Raw genomic sequence first — 16,969 nt, forward strand, 5'->3', positions numbered from 1 at the left:
AGTTTCAGTATCACATACCTGACATTAAAGACTTAGTGTAAGCAAGACACCCTAATTGTGATTCAGAAAAATTTGGGATGTGGATTTTTGAATTAGGTTGGCAAGACAGTCACACTGCTTATTACAAATGGTACAGGTGTGTAGGGTTGCACTGGACTTCTTGAAAAGTCTTGAAACATTTGGAGATGAACACTCTAAAGGATTACTTTAGGCAATCTTTTTATGTATGCTTGGGGACAGAAGACATTTCAGGAGAGAAACAAGTGAACTAAAAGAATGGGGGTGGACTGTGTTAGGGAGAGTTGCCAAATCAGTTCAGTCACTCAGTCATGTTCAACTCTTTGTGACCCTGTGGACTGTAGCATGCCAAGCTTCCTTGTCCATCACCAACTCCAGGAACTTGCTCAAATTCATGTCCATTGAGTCAGTGATGCCATCCAACCAAATAAATACTCTATGATAAAGAAGAGGATACATTGTATAAGAATCATGTATTGAAGGATGTGTGCATGCATGCTAAGATGCTTCAGTTGTGTCCAACTCTGTGCGACCCTGTGGACTATAGCCCACTAGCCTCCTCCATCCATTGTTCTCCAGGCAAGAATAATGGAGTGGGTTGCCATGCCCTCCTCTTATTGAGGGGTCCCTCTATGTTAATCACTGCATTAACTGCCATGCTTTCTCTCATGTAATCAATTCAACAGCCCAATAAAATAGGTAATAATTGAGCTTATTTTGAAGGTTAAAAAAGTGAGGCTCAAAAAAAATCACATAATTATTAAATAATTAAGCTTAAACTTCAACCTGGACTTAATTGACTCTAAAGCCTACATTTTATATGCACAATTACTTGTAGAGAATATATGCTTTCACAATGGTGTATTCTGACAAAATGTATATTCTGGGAAGTCTAGGGTAAAAGGTGTATAGATACTTTGATTACCTGACTGATTAAAAAAAAAAAAAAAACTTTGGTTCATTGAATTCCCTCTACTTATATGACAAAAGGGAGATTATTCTACTAGATCTACTTTAATCAAAAAAACTTCTTAAACTACAAGGCATAAGGGGAAGCAGAGAGATTTGAAATATGAGAAGTTGGTGTGCCATTGATGCTTGTGAAGATACAAAGAGCAATGTTAGAAGAAATGCATTTAGCATTAACGAGCAGGGGAGAGCGATGTTCCCACCTCCCTCCCCTAAACTGACAGCAAATAAGGAAATGGAGACCTTAGTTCAACTGATGCAAGGAACTGCATTCTGTCAACAACAACTGAGTGTGGAAGAGGATCCTTCTCCAGATGATCTCGAAAGGATTTGTTCATCTAACTCTTTGTATTTGGCCTAGGAAGACCCTGAGCTTCTCAGGTGGTACTAGTGGTAAAGAACCCATCTGCCAATGCAGGAGAAGTAAGAAGATGAAGGTTGATCCCTGGGCTGGGAAGATCCCCTGGAGAAGGACATGACAACCCACTCCAGTATTCTTGCCTAGAGAACCCATGGACAGAGGAGCCTGGTGGGCTACACTCTATAGGGTCGCAAAGAGTCAGATATGACTGGAGTGAGTTAGCACACACATACGACTTTGAGCAAAGGAATTATTGAGCCTGACCTAGAGAAACCATGTGATAATAAATGGATGTTATTCTAAGCTGCAAAATCTGAGATAATTTGTAAGTAGTATAGGAAACTAACACAGTGAGAGAGAGTCAATATGTACCACCCTCTTTTTCTTGTATCTGATAGTCAGATGAGACAATTCTAAAGCTTTCTCTTTGGAACCAGGGGAAAGATAGTTCTCAAGAGACTTTCAGTTCTATACAATAAAGATGGCAAAATAGTTTTATTTTTCATGCCTTAAATGTTCCTCAGTATTTATACCAATTTGAAATCCTGTTCCCAATATCTCAGTCAGTTCAGTTCAGTCGCCGAGTTGTGTCCAACTCTTTGCGGCCCCATGAATCGCAGCACACCAGGCCACCCTCTTGATAAGCAACTCTCAGAGTCTATGCAAAACCCATGTCCATTGAGTCGGTGATGCCATCCAACCATGTCACCCTCTGTGGTCCCCTTCTCATCCTGCCCCCAATCTTCCCAGCAAGGGGTCTTTTCCAGTGAGTCAATTCTTTGCATGAGGTGGCCAAAGTATTGGAGTTTCAGCTTCAGCATCAGTCTTTCCAATGAACACCCAGGACTGATCTCATTTAGGATGGACTGGTTGGATCTCCTTGCAGTCCAAGGGACTCTCAAGAGTCTTCTCCAAAACCACAGTTCAAAAGCATCAATTCTTCAGCGCTCAGTTCTCTTTATAGTCCAACTCTCACATCCACACATGACTACTGGAAAAACCATAGCCTTGAATAGATGGACCTTTGTTGGTAAAGTAATATCTCTGCTTTTAAATATGCTATCCAGGTTGGTTATAATTTTCCTTCGAAGGAGTAAGCGTCTTTTAATTTCATGGCTGCAATCACCATCTGCAGTGATTTTGGAGCCCAAATAAATAAAGTCTGATACCGTTTCCACTGTTTCCCCATCTATTTTCCATGAAGTGATAGAACCAGATGCCATGATGTTAGTTTTCTTAATGTTGAGCTTTAAGCCAACTTTTTCACTCTCCTCTTTCACTTTTATCAAGAGGCTTTTTAGTTCCTTTTCACTTTTTGCCATAAGGGTGGTGTCATCTGCATATCTGAGGTTATTGATATTTCTCCCGGCAATCTTGATTCCAGCTTGTACTTCTTCCAGCCCAGCATTTCTCATGATGTACTCCGCATATAAGTTAAATAAGCAGGGTGACAATATACAGCCTTGATGTACTCCTTTTCCTCTTTGGAACCAGTCTGTTGGTCCATGCCCAGTTCTAACTGTTGCTTCCCAACCTGCATATACATTTCTCAAGAGACAGGTCAGATGGTCTGGTATTCCCATCTCTTTAACAATTTTCCACAGTTTATTGTGATCCACAGTCAAAGGCTTTGGCATAGTCAATAAAGCAGAAATAGATGTTTTTCTGGAACTCTCTTGCTTTTTCAATGATCCAGCAGATGTTGGCAATTTGATCTCTGGTTCCTCTGCCTTTTCTAAAACCAGCTTGAACATCTGGAAGTTCTTGGTTTATGTATTGCTGAAGCCTGGCCTGGAGAATTTTAAGCATTACTTTACTAGCGTGTGAGATGAGTGCAATTGTGCAGTAGTTTGAGCATTCTTTGGCATTTCCTTTCTTTGTGTTTGGAATGCAAACTGACCTTTTCCAGTCCTGTGGCCACTGCTGAGTTTTCCAAATTTGCTGGCATATTGCGTGCAGCACTTTCACAGCATCATCTTTCAGGATTTGAAATAGCTCAGCTGGAATTCCATCACCTCCACAACCTTTGTTTGTAGTGATGCTTTCTAAGGCCTGCTTGACTTCACATTCCAGGATGTCTGGCTCTAGGTGAGTGATCACACCATCATGATTATCTGGGTTGTGAAGATCTTTTCTGTACAATTCTTCTGTGTATTCTTGCTACCTCTTTTTAATATCCTCTGTTTCTGTTAGGTCCATGCCATTTCTGTCCTTTATCGAGCCCATCTTTGCATGATATGTTCGCTTGGTATCTCTAATTTTCTTGAAGAGATTTCTAGTCTGTTCCATTCTTTTATTTTCCTCTATTTCTTTGCATTGATCACTTAGGAAGGCTTTTTTATCTCTCCTTGCTATTCTTTGGAACTCTGCATTCATGTGGGAATATCTTTCCTTTTCTCCTTTGCTTTTCGCTTCTCTTCTTTTCACAGCTATTTGTAAGGCCTCCTCAGTCAGTCATTTTGCTTTTTCACATTTCTTTTCCATGGGGATGGTCTTAATCCCTGTCTCCTGTACAATATCGCAAACCTCCATCCATAGTTCATCAGTCATTCTGTCTATCAGAGCTAGTCCCTTAAATCTATTTCTCACTTCCACTGTATAATCATAAGGGATTTGATTTAGGTCATACCTGAATGGTCTAGTGGTTTTCTCCACTTTCTTCAATCTAAGTCTGAATTTGGCAATAAGGAGTTCTTGGTCTGAGCCACAGTCAGCTCCTAATCTTGTTTTTGCTGACTCTGTAGAGTTTCTCCGTCTTTGGATGCAAAGAATATAATCAATCTGATTTTGGTGTTTGCCATCTGGTGATGTCCATGTGTAGAGTCTTTTGTGTTGTTGGAAGAGGGTGTTTGCTATGACCAGTGCGTTCTCTTGGCAAAACTCTATTAGCCTTTGCCCTGCCTCATTCTATACTCCAAGACCAAATTTGCCTGTTACTCCAGGTATTTCCTGACTTCCTACTTTTGAATTCCAGTCCCCTATAAGGAAAGGGACATCTTTTTTGGTTGTTAGTTCTAAAAAAAAAAAAGATGTCCCAACATCTAAATGACAGCAAATTTCAGCTGAGTAGTGTGACATTTCTGTTGAATGTGATTAGAATTGTGAGGTGGGGAGAAAAGATGACACTTTTCAACTCTTGCTGTTAAATCCATCCACAAAACATAAACATGCCTAATAAAACTGTAAGAAATACCTCTCTTTGAAAGAGGGCACTGTGCATTATGTAAGGCTGAGTAATAAGAAATATTGTCATAAAAAAAAACTGGGCAGTTGTCCAATTTGGGTGCAAAATACATTGAATATTTGATTTCAAAAATCGAATGCTTTTGGTCTAAATCTCCATGATGTAACATACAGCCAAGCACACACATATGCAAATTGAAATATTTTCAGTTAACTATCCTTTTTACAAATACGTATATGCTGTTTAATCTTGGTATATTTTCAGTGAGATGCTAATGTAAGAAGAAGGATTTGCCTGAGTGGCTTACTTTAATAAAATTAAAATGAATTTCATACGGACGCTAATACAGCCCAATGTCCTCAACATTTTCCTGCCCCAGAGATGCTCCAGAAATGGATATTGACAAGGGACCTCCAATTAGATAAGTACGAAATAAACTCAAGTGAAAATGTTGGTTTTTATCATGGGTGAGCCTTGAGAAGTTATGACTGTAAAAAGCTTCAGTTTTAATGACACCATTTTATCTCTAGTAGGCATGCATTAACAATGAGTCTCTTCTTCATCATTTTTGCTCCATAAAGTTTTACACCTAGTGTACCCTTGTGACTTCCCTGGGGAGGATGATTCAAATAATTGAAAACAGAGGCCCAGACTATTCCAGTTATGACTCAGGAGCATCAATTATTCTGTTTCATAATAAACACACCCAACTCAAGAAAGTATTCATTTACTCTGCCCACTCTCCATGAGGATTCTGCTTTGGGACTAGAGAAGGGAAAAAGAGAAAATAGGTTATTTCTCAATTTTGTTTAAAAAAATGTGTGAATTTGTGAGCAAGCTTTAAAGTTTTCAATAAAGTAAAGTAATTCACATTTATTAAACCCTTGCTCCACTGGAAATCTACCAGGTATTAAAGACTGCTTCAGTAATCCCGTGTCTTCAACATAAAGCACACATGATAAATAATAATATTTATGATCATATTAACCAATGACATTTTTCTTTGTTAGTATATTATTGACATACATAGAACATACTTTATTCCCTTTAATCTTGACTACAACTTTGTCATAGATGGTAGTCTTAAACTTAAATACTACATTTTGCAGAGGATAAATGTCTTATCTAAGATAAGAAAGTGAGCATATTTCAGAGCCCAGATATTTAATAAGTTTGGTGAATGTCTGAACATTGATCTAATCTCTGTAGGATTCTTCTACTGAACTCCATTGTGATTGAAATATTATTGGGATATGTGGATCTGTTTGTCTGATATATATATATATATATATATATATATATATATATATATATACTCCATTAATCAATATCACTAATCTTTTTTAATTTTTATTACTTTCCCTTATGTTAACCCTATTACTAAAGTGAAGTCGCTCAGTCGTGTCCGATTCTTTGCGACCCCTTGAACTGGAGCCCACCAGGCTCCTGTGTCCATGGGATTTTCCAGGCAAGAAGACTGGAGTGGGCTGCCATCGCCTTCTCCAGGGAATCCTATTACTAGGACCCATGATATTACTTTTATATACCTTTCTATAGACTTCCAGTTATCTCCCCTTTCTTTTATCTATTTAATTGTTGCGTGCTTGACTCCTACCCCTTTAATGATTTAAAAGATTTTCATTTGCTACTCTAACTATATTGAAATTATGCATCTTTATGATTTCTCTCATTTTCTTATGTAATATGCTGACACCTCAGAAGATTTCTTTAAATTCTTCATCCATCAAATAAAACTGAATGTAAATATTGAACCATTCATATATTATTAAAAATATTAAACATAACTCTAAATTGAGATAATATATATTTGTCTTTATATTTTATATTTCTAATTTTCTTATTTTAATTTATATAGTAGTAATGTAATAAATATTTGACATGATAGAGTATTAAATCTTAAAAAGACAGTGACTTCTATTTTAGTTTTTATAAGTAAAGTCATTCAACCCAGTCTAACTAATAAGACAATTGATATAATAAAGATTTCTTAATACTAATATATTAGTTTAAATCATGTTTATTGATTGAGTAAACATTCTGAAGAAGAGACGTCAACTACATGTACAGAGTCACATATATGTCCTGTGTATGCCATGGAAATAATGAATTTCATTGTCAAATAAATTTTAAAGTTTTGAAGGCTACATCATTATAAGGTTAAATCATTATCTTTGTTGAAGAATTTGTCACAGTAGTTAGTAAAAAACCATGAATCTTTAAAAAGGAGCTTTTAGATAGATTTGCATGTGTATTATCAATGATTAGTTCTATCAGTTTTAGTCATATCCATATTTTTATCAATATCTATAATTTTACCATCTATAAAACTAGAGATTATTTATAATTGGGGTACACATTATAAGGCAATGCAAGGCTAAATATATGAGGTTTTTCATAATGCAATCATGAATATGATTTGACATTTACCTATTTTGACAATTTCTATAAATATTATGGCTTATTCCAATGGGTCATTGGTATGTAAATTATATAATTTAGTTTAATATTAGCTTGAGACATCCAACTCATGTAAAGCATTGGTAAAATGATAATTTTCACTATAGGTTATATTAAATTTGTATTATTAGCAAATTGTGTGTGAGACTTCCCCAGGGCCACATGGTTAAAAAATAACCTTTTATAAATGAAATTACCAAAATATAAAAGTATAATTAATACTGTTATGAAATACTGTATACTTCATTCTGGTAAAATAAGTATAAACATTTTGCCACTGCATTTCATGTATCCCTCCTTCTGACATCTTCTTCATATTTTCATATATTTCCATTTCTCATAAAGCCTCATACACTGATGTAGACTTCTCTTTTACTCATTGACCAACATGATAATAAAAATCTTTTAAATAATTAACATTACTTACTACCATGTAACATCAAGCCCATATTTAAATTGTCTCAGTTGACTCATGGAGTTTATTTTACACTTGCTTGATTCAAATCAATTTTCAAACAAAGCCAAACACTATATTTGGCTATTAAAGTAAAGTCTCTTTTATTCTAGCTATAATAGCACTCTTCTCCTCAAGTTCAATCTTTAATTTTTGGAGAAATAAATTTGTCTTATAGAATCTTCCATATTATGTGTTTATTTGATTGCTTCTATACTGTATATTTGAACTGTTTCTCTATCCCTTCAATTTAAGGTAGATTTTTATCAAGGGAAAGAAACTAATCTGTACTCAATCAAAGAAATAGAAAATTTTATTTAAGTTAAATTGAGGATTATAACCCAGGAAAGAGTCTTTCAGGGAGCTCTGAGAATGTCTACATGCACATGTAAGTGGTGGGTCACTGTGGCCACTTACAGATTTGAGAAAGAAATGTTACTTTCTAAGGAGTCACATGGTGGTAGTGATTTAGTCACTAAGTGAGACTCTTGTGACTTAATGAACTGTAGCCCACCAGGTTCCTCTGTCCATGGGGTTTCCCAGACAAGAATAATGGAGTGGTTTGCCATTTCCTTCTCCAGGGGATCATCGTGACCCAGGGATTGAACCTGAGTCTTCTGCTTTGCAGGCAAATTCTTTGGATTCTTTACTGCCTGAACCACCAGGGAAGGAGTTTCATGGCTGATACCAGAAGGAGACGATTTGACCTTTATGGTTCAGCAGTTATTTCTCTTGTTGGGGAGGTCTGGTCAACACATAATGCACAATACACATTAGAGGGAAAGGAGTAGGTCAAAATGGGCATAAAAACGTTTTTATGTTAAAATTCTTTTGCCCTGACTTTAAGTATGAGTTTTTATTTTATCAGTCTGCAGTTAGACCCAGAGGATTTAACTTGCCTGGATTCAGGTTCTGATTTTTAGGCTAGGGTAATTCATGCAAGGCCATGTGTACCTTCTTGTATCACTTCATGAATAACTTTTCATCCCATTGTCTCCATCTAAACTGGATTCAGGAGGTGTCACCTGACACCCACTGCACCCCAAATCCAATATTTCGCAATAGAATCCTAATGGCATAATTAAACAATGAGTAAGGCCAAGAGACTTCTTTTAAGGTTTTGATTTTCGCTCTGAAAACTTGGGCACGATTTTTTTTTTCTGGTAAAGGATAGGGTTAAAAATAGTTTGCTTCTATGATAAACCATAATGGAAAAGAATATGAAAATGAATATATATATATATATATATATTCATGTATATGTATAACTGAGCTTGCCATACAGCAGAAATTAACATAACACTTTAAATCAACTATATTCAATATTTTTTTTAAATAGTCTTTTATCAACTCTTAGGGCTATTGTGTAGCATTTTCTGTAAAACCCTCTGGCAGTGACTGGAACATGTAAAGTCTTCACGTCTGCTTTTCTTACAATGCGATTTTAAGTAATTTACAAGGAGTGCCCCATTTTAATATACATCATCTTTCTCTTCTCTAAACTCATTAGTTCCAACTCTATTAGTAAGCACAACTTTGGTAAAGCCTGTCAAAATATACTCAGGTATATTTGAACTTTGAGGAAAATAGAATTTAGATCAGTCCCTGAGATAGGCAAGTGCAGAAATGGCTCAAGACTCACAGGATGCAAAGGTAGAATGTTTATTAATAATTCAGTAGAAGCAAGAAAGAGAAGCTGGAAGAATAAGAATAATTAAGACCCAAATAATCTCTAGAAATATTGGGACCAACTACACTCCCCATAACATATGGGGTTAGAGTTTGAGTGGTAATAATTAAAATCTTAAGTCTTGAAGACTCTGTGAGCATAGCAGACTGGAGAAGCCCAGGAACTAATATGGTTGCTGAAAAATAAATATAAGTGGTTGTTACTTGGCAGAGCAATTTCAATCTGTTTTTCCCCTTCTACTCCAAATTTACCTAATATGATGGTATTAGGAGGTGAGGGCCTTTGAGAAGTGATTAAGTCATGGGAATTAGCCCTCATGAATGGGATTAGTGCCTTTACAAAATTGACCCCACAGAACTCTCTGTCTTTATAACATGTGAGGACATAAGAAAAATACTGTCTTCATAACAGGAAACCAGCCTCACCAGACAATGAATCTGCTGGGACCCTGATCTTAGACTTCTCCATCTCCAGAAAAGTAACAAGTAAATGTTGAGTTACCTAGTCTATGGTATTATTATTGTCATCACATCTGGAACAGTCTAAGACAAAGTCTTGCTTATTTTTTTTTTAACTACATGGTTGGAAGTTCTAAACTTGAAACTGTGCAGCACTTTCAATGGAAATATTTTTAGGTTACTGAAGACAAACCACAATAGAATAGAAAATTCACCAAGATTTTATGCTTCTAGGAGGTATCAATTTTGCAAGAGGAAGAAAAAAAGTGCATGGTTGTGTTTGCTTGAGGGTTTCTTGTTAAGTTATAGCCACAGGTTTATGAATATATTACTTTTTTTTATTTAAACTTTAAAAGATTAGAGATAAGTAAACTCTAGAAAGAAATATATATATATATATATATATATATATATATATATATTTCTCTAGCAAGAAATATATATTTGCTGTAATGTTGGTGTGTAACTGTGCCTTTATAAATGAACTGTCTAGATTTCTGCAAAGTTTTTGATGCAAAATCCATTACTTCAGTTAATCTTCAGGACAATGATTTAAGTCTAACCGGGGAGGAAACTGCTTAGTGTAGACAGAAGTTTCCCAGGGTCACATTATTTGGTCTGTTACTAACAGAGTTGATTTCAAAGCAGAGGTTCCTGAACTCCATTTCCAGTGTTTTCACTACATTGTTTATTTATGTCACAGTTGCACTTAAAAAAACAATGCCTGCAAATTATCAGAGGAAACAGGAAGAAAATGTCTAGAATACAAATTAAGAAATAAGTGATTAAAATATAAATTTAAGTATTAAAAATGCATAAATCAGGATTTTCTGTTTACTTTTAAATCTTTTACATGAAAATAGTCATTAAATTGCATATCAGTTAAAAATATTAAACACCACAAATTTAATATTTTTCTTAAATTTTTTTTGCAAATATTAAAAATTGATAGGAAATATTCCACAAAATGTTATATATCTTAATGAAAAATAAAATAATGTTAATTAACAATTTTTATTAAATACTGTTTAAATATCATTATAAAACCTTCATGAACAATTTGAAGCCTATATTACATGCTTGTAATTCATGCATTTAATACAATATCTGTAGCTTTGTTTTGATTGACATATGTTCAAACTTTCTAATGTTTCCAATATTTATTCCTCTAGAAAATATCTACATTTCACTATTTCCAGAAATTTTCATTTCTCTATGTGGAACTCTTTCATGGTCTGAAGAAGCATTTGTCAAGTGCAATTGAACTTGGTGAAGTTGGAATACATGTTTTTTTTATGATTTGGTATATAAAAAGGAGGCAGAGTGAATTGCACTTGAGTAATAAATTGGAACTAAAGCCATAAATAAATAAGACTTTTTTGAGTTAGTTTATGATTGTTTCCAAACTCAGATATAACTGTCCAGGAAAATGCATGATAATAAATTTTCTGGTTTTCTAATTCCAGGTGGAATTAGTAAGAGAATTCCCTAACATTTTATCAACAATTCCTCTACACATAACATAATATTCTAGGTATTGAAGGAAGCCTAAAGAACTGTAATATAGAGGCCCAGCCCAAAGAAGTTTATACTTCATGGGAGAAGACTGGTATTTAAGTATACACACAGCAGTGTGAATTGAACTATAGCCCTTTCACAATTTACGTCATGATAATTTGCCTAGTAAAAAGAAGAGATATCAAAATCTATGAGAAGAGAAATGTCTGAGTTATAAGTAATCTTTTGTGGAATCCTATCCCCCACACCAAAACATAAAATACTTTTTATTTAATTTATCCAAAGGAAGTCTTAAGAGCCACTTCCTAGCATCTAGCATTGTGATATGAATTTAGAAGGTGATAAACATCTTGTAACTCAAACAGATAAATACAGAGCAATATTTAACCTGTACATTGAAGGAACTAAACTGCTCCTGAAGGCTGAAAGTTGGAGGCTGGGCCATGTGCTAGGCTTACATTGTATCTCTGAAATTAGGGGTATTAACTCTATTTAGTAATTAGAGGTGCAAAAGCCTTGTTGTTTCTTCAAGCTTGCCCAGACAGCAAGCCAGTACAAGAACTCAGAAAATTTAGACTTGAACGTTTATGTTCATTCCACTAAACCATTCATCAATGCTGTTACCAAACATTCTTATGTAGATGTGTAGGAGTCATTCCCTTGTATTTTTAAAAGCTCTGATAATACCCATACTTAATGTCACTTGGATTCCTAGGTGGTGCTAGTGGTAAAGAACCTGACTCCTAATGCAGGAGACCTAAGAGACACAGGTTGGATTCCTCAGTGGGGATGATCCCCTGGAGGAGGACATAGCAACTCAATCCAGTATTTTTGCCTAGAGATTCCCATGGATAGAGGAGCCTGGTGGGCTACAGTCCAAAGGATCACACAGAGTCAGAAATGACTGAAGCAACTTTGCAGGCACATCTCTTTAAGGCCTAACCACATAGTTCTCCCCAGGGACCCCTTAAAGAGAGAGGGTTTATTATTACCCCTCTAACTTTTAAAAAGCTAAGAGAAGAGCTATAAAATTGAGAGAGCTTTCCTTATTTGAGACAAATCTTTTAGTCTAAGGCACTTAGCATAAAATTTTTTCAAAGGAAAGTAATCTGAGTTAGGATAGCATTATCTCTCTCTCTCTGAAGGTTATTAAAGCGATCCATTTGCTGTTGTTTAGTCACTCAGTTATGTCCAACTCTTTGCAACACCATGAACTGTAGTCCACCAGGCCCGCCCTGTCCATCGGGATTCTCCAGGCAAGAATACTGGAGTGGACTGCCATGCCTTCCTCTAGGGGATCTTCTTGACTCAGGGATTAAACCCATGTCTCCTGTGGTTCCTGCATTTGGCTATTGTACATAGTGCTGCTATGAACAACTAAGGTGCATGTATCTATTTGTGTGGTTATGCTCCTCAACACAAAGGAAATAAAAACAAAAACAAACAAATGGGATCTAATCAAATGTAAAGACTTTTGCACGGGCAAGGAAACAATGGACAAAAAGAAAACACCACGTACTGAGTAGGAAAAAATATTTGTAAATGATATGACACAAAAGAGATGAATATCCAACATGTATAAATAACTTACACAACTCAACAACAAAAAAGCAAGTGGCTCAGTTAAAAATGCAAAGGAGAGCTGAACAGACACTTTTCCAAAGAAGACAAGCAGATGCTTAACAGTCACATGAAAAGACATTCAACATCACTAATCATCAGGGAGATGCAAATCAAAAATCACAATGAGATATCACATCACACCTTTCAGACTGATGATCATAAAAAATGACACAGAAAACAAAAGTTGGCAAGGATGTGGAGAAAAGGGAACCCTTGAATACTGTTGGTGGGAATGTAAATCAATGCAACCACTATGGAAAACAGAATGGAGAGCCCTGAAAAAAAAAATGAAAATAGAACTACCATGTGACTGAGCAATTCCACCCCTGGGTATATATCAAAGCAAAAATATTACCTTAAAATGAATATTACCTTAATATGAATATTACCTTACATGAATCCCCTGAATCTTTAATATAAAATCTGATTCTCAGAGAATGGCCTGCTTGGCCCACTTTTAAACGTGCCTGTGGTAGAACATTTGATGGAAATAGCAGTATCCATAAGAAAACTTTCTGACAAGGGAGATCTGAAAACAACAACAATTTATAGCAATCGCTTTCTCAACTCTGGTTATGGCAATGTGCGTTTTATGTTGCTGATGGTTCTGTAGTAAAAATTGACATCAATGAACAATGCGTTCCATTCTTAGCACATTTAGAAATTATGCAAATTAAAAGCGGAGACAAGAATATTCTTATGTGCTTGAGTATATCTCTGTGTAATGACCACAGTTGGCCAATTTATCTCTTCAAACTGTCAGTATCAGAGGCTTCCGATGGAGAACCTAGATTAAAAAGGCAAATGAATCATAAATAAGCTAGCTCATACTTTCTGCAGATGACTGTCTAGCATTTTTCTATGGCTCTATTTGAAATATACATGTCCGGTGGAAGCTAATATGGAACTTGGAAAGAGAGAGTAAATAGAGAATACATCCATTTATAATGGTAAAAGAAACTTTCAGTATAGAGGCTTTTACATATCATCTGGGATCTGACAGCTAGGATTATCTGTATTTGGATTTAGAGCTATCAAATATCCATGAAAATGGCACAGGAAAAAGATGGTGGCTTGAAATGCCTTGATTCTTCCAAGTATCTCACAGGAGTTAGGATTGTTTTAAAATTTTTTGCAGAACAGCAAAGGGCTGAGACATCATTGCAAGGGGATGTGACATGTGTCATCAAAAGCCTACACTAGCTGTCAGAATTCAACCATTTGTTTCATGATTCTGTGGTAAAAATAAAACTATCCTCTGGAACCACAAGAATACAATGGATTCACAGTGAGCTTGAAAAAAAAAAAAATCCTCTTTAACATGTGTCTTCCAGCCTCTGGTCTTGCCCAACTAAAATTCGGAGTTTGAACAATTCTAAAGTTAACCTATAAAATCATCAATGGCCCTTGAGCTTTTCATCTTTTAACTGCACCACTTAAACCTGTCATTGATGACTATCCTCCAAAGGATAGTGGCCCACCAGGCTCCTATGTTCATGGGATTATCCAGGCAAGAATACTGGAGTGGGTGGCTGTGTTCTCCTCCAGAGGATCTTCCCAACCCAGGGACTGAATCTGCAACTCTGACATCTCCTGCATTGGCAGGCAGGCTCTTTACCACTAGTGCCACCCGGGAAACCCTCTGTTTTGGTTCCCTAAACACATCCTAAATCCTTCTTCCCTGGCTTCCTTTTTCTGACACTTTACTCCTGATTTCAAGCTTTCCAAATAATACAACTATATCTTGATGTCCTTGCATCATGCTTTGTTCTTAGGAAGGTCTCAATTTATATTCCTCCTGTCATATACATCAGGCTCAGTTCAGTTGCTCAGTCCTGTTGCTCAATTGTGACCCCACGGACTGCAGCACACCAGGCTTCCCTGCCCCTCACAAAATCCTGGAGCTTGCTCAAACACATGTCCATCGAATTGGTGATGCCATCCAACCATCTTAACCTCTGTCACCCCCTTCTCCTCCTGCCTTCAATCTTTCCCAGCAACAGGGTCTTTTCCAATGAGTCAGCTCTTTGCATCAGGTGGCCAAAGTATTGGAGTTTCAGCTTTAGCATCAGTCCTTCCAATGAATACTCAGCACTGATTTCCTTTAGGATTGACTGGTTTGATCTCCTTGCTGTCCAAGGGACTCTCAAGAGTCTTCTCCACCACCAAAGTTCTAAAGCATCAATTCTTCAAATCTCAGCTTTATTTATGGTCCAACTCTCACATCCACAAATGGCTACTGGAAAAACCATAGCTTTAACTAGATAGAACTTTGTCAGCAAAGTAATGTCTCTGCTTTTTAATATGCTGTCTAGGCTGGTCATAGTTTTTCTCCCAAAGAGCAAGTATCTTTTAGTTTCATGGCTGCAGTCACTATCTGCAGTGATTTTGGAGCCCAAGAAAATAAAGTCTGTCACTGTTTCAATTGTTTCCCCATCTATTTGCCATGAAGTGATGAGACCAGATGCTATGATCTTTGTTTTTTGAATGTTGAATTTTAAGCCAGCTTTTTCACTCTCCTCTTTCACTTTCATCAAGAGGCTCTTCAGTTTCTCTTTGCTTTCAGCCGTAAATGTGGTGTCATCTGTGTATCTGAGGTTATTGATATTTCTCCCAGCAATCTTAATTCCAGCTTGTGCTTCATCCAGCCTGGAATTTCACATGATATACTTGGCATATCAGTTAAATAAGTAAGGTGACAATATACAAGCCTGACATACTCCTTTCCCAATTTGGAACCAGTTCATTGTTTCATGTCCGATTCTAATTGTTGCTTCTTGACATGCATACAGATCTCTCAGGAGGTAGGTAAGGTGGTCTGATATTCCCATCTCTTTAAGAATTTCCCACAGTTTGTTTTGATCCACACAGTCAAAGGTTTTGGCATAGTCAATACAGCAGAAGTAGGTGTTTTTTCTGGAACTCTCTTGCTTTTTCAGTGATCCAATGGATGTTGGCAATTTGATCTTGGGTTTCCTCTGCCATTTCTAAATCCAGCTTGAACTTCTGGAAGTTCCCACTTCACATACTGTGTAGCATCATAATTTTAGGAAATGTATAATCCTCAAAATGATAAGATACGTTCAAACTAGAAAAATTATTTTATTTCATTTGGTTAAACTACTTATTGCTTGTTGTCACTCATTGTGTCTGACTCTTTGCGACCTTATGGGTGATAGCCCACCAGACTCCTCCGTCCATGGAATTTCCCAGGCAACAATACTGGTGTGGGTAGTCATTTCCTTCTTCAAGGGGTCTTCCCAATCCACAGATCAAACCTGCATCTCCTGTATCATCAGGCACATTTTTTTTTTAATCACTGAGGCACCTGGGAAGCTCTGGTTAAATTAACCAGTTGTAAAATAACTTTTCCTAAGGTCTACAAATTTCACACCTCTTTGGTGATGGGAGATGGTCATGAGTAGGGTAGAAACCAGTGTAAAAATGTTGAAGCTTAGGTAAAGATGTCAAGCTGGTTTTAGAAAAGGCAGAGAAACTAGAGATCAAATTGCCAACATCTGCTGGATCATCAAAAAAGCAAGAGAGTTCCAGAAAAACATCTATTTCTGCTTTATTGACTATGACAAAGCCTTTGACTGTGTGGATCACAGTAAACTGTGGAAAATTCTGAAAGAGATGGGAATACCAGACCACCTGACCTGCCTCTTGAGAAACCTGTATGCAGGTCAGGAAGCAACAGTTAGAACTGGGCATGGACCAACAGACTGGTTCCAAAGAGGAAAAGGAGTACATCAAGGCTGTATATTGTCACCCTGCTTATTTAACTTATATGCAGAGTACATTATGAGACATGCTGGGCTGGATGAAATACAAGCTGGAATCAAGGTTGCCGGGGGAAATATCAATAACCTCAGATATGCAGACGATACCACCCTTATGGCAGAAAGTGAAGAGGAACTAAAAAGCCTCTTGATGAAAGTGAAAAAGGAGAGTGAAAAAGTTGGCTTAAATCTCAACATTCAGAAAACTCAGCTCATGGCATCTGGTCCTATAACTTCATGGCAAATAGATGGGGAAATAGTGTCAGATTTTATTTTGGGGGGCTCCAAAATCACTGCAGATGGTGATTGCAGCCATGAAATTAAAAGACGCTTACTCCTTGGAAGGAAGGTTATGACCAACCTAGACAGCATATTAAAAAGCAGAGACATTACTTTGCCAACAAATGTTCATCTAGTCAAGGCTATGGTTTTTC

The sequence above is a fragment of the Odocoileus virginianus genome, chromosome 10 (assembly GCF_023699985.2).
Source record: "Odocoileus virginianus isolate 20LAN1187 ecotype Illinois chromosome 10, Ovbor_1.2, whole genome shotgun sequence".
Classification (NCBI taxonomy): domain Eukaryota; kingdom Metazoa; phylum Chordata; class Mammalia; order Artiodactyla; family Cervidae; genus Odocoileus; species Odocoileus virginianus.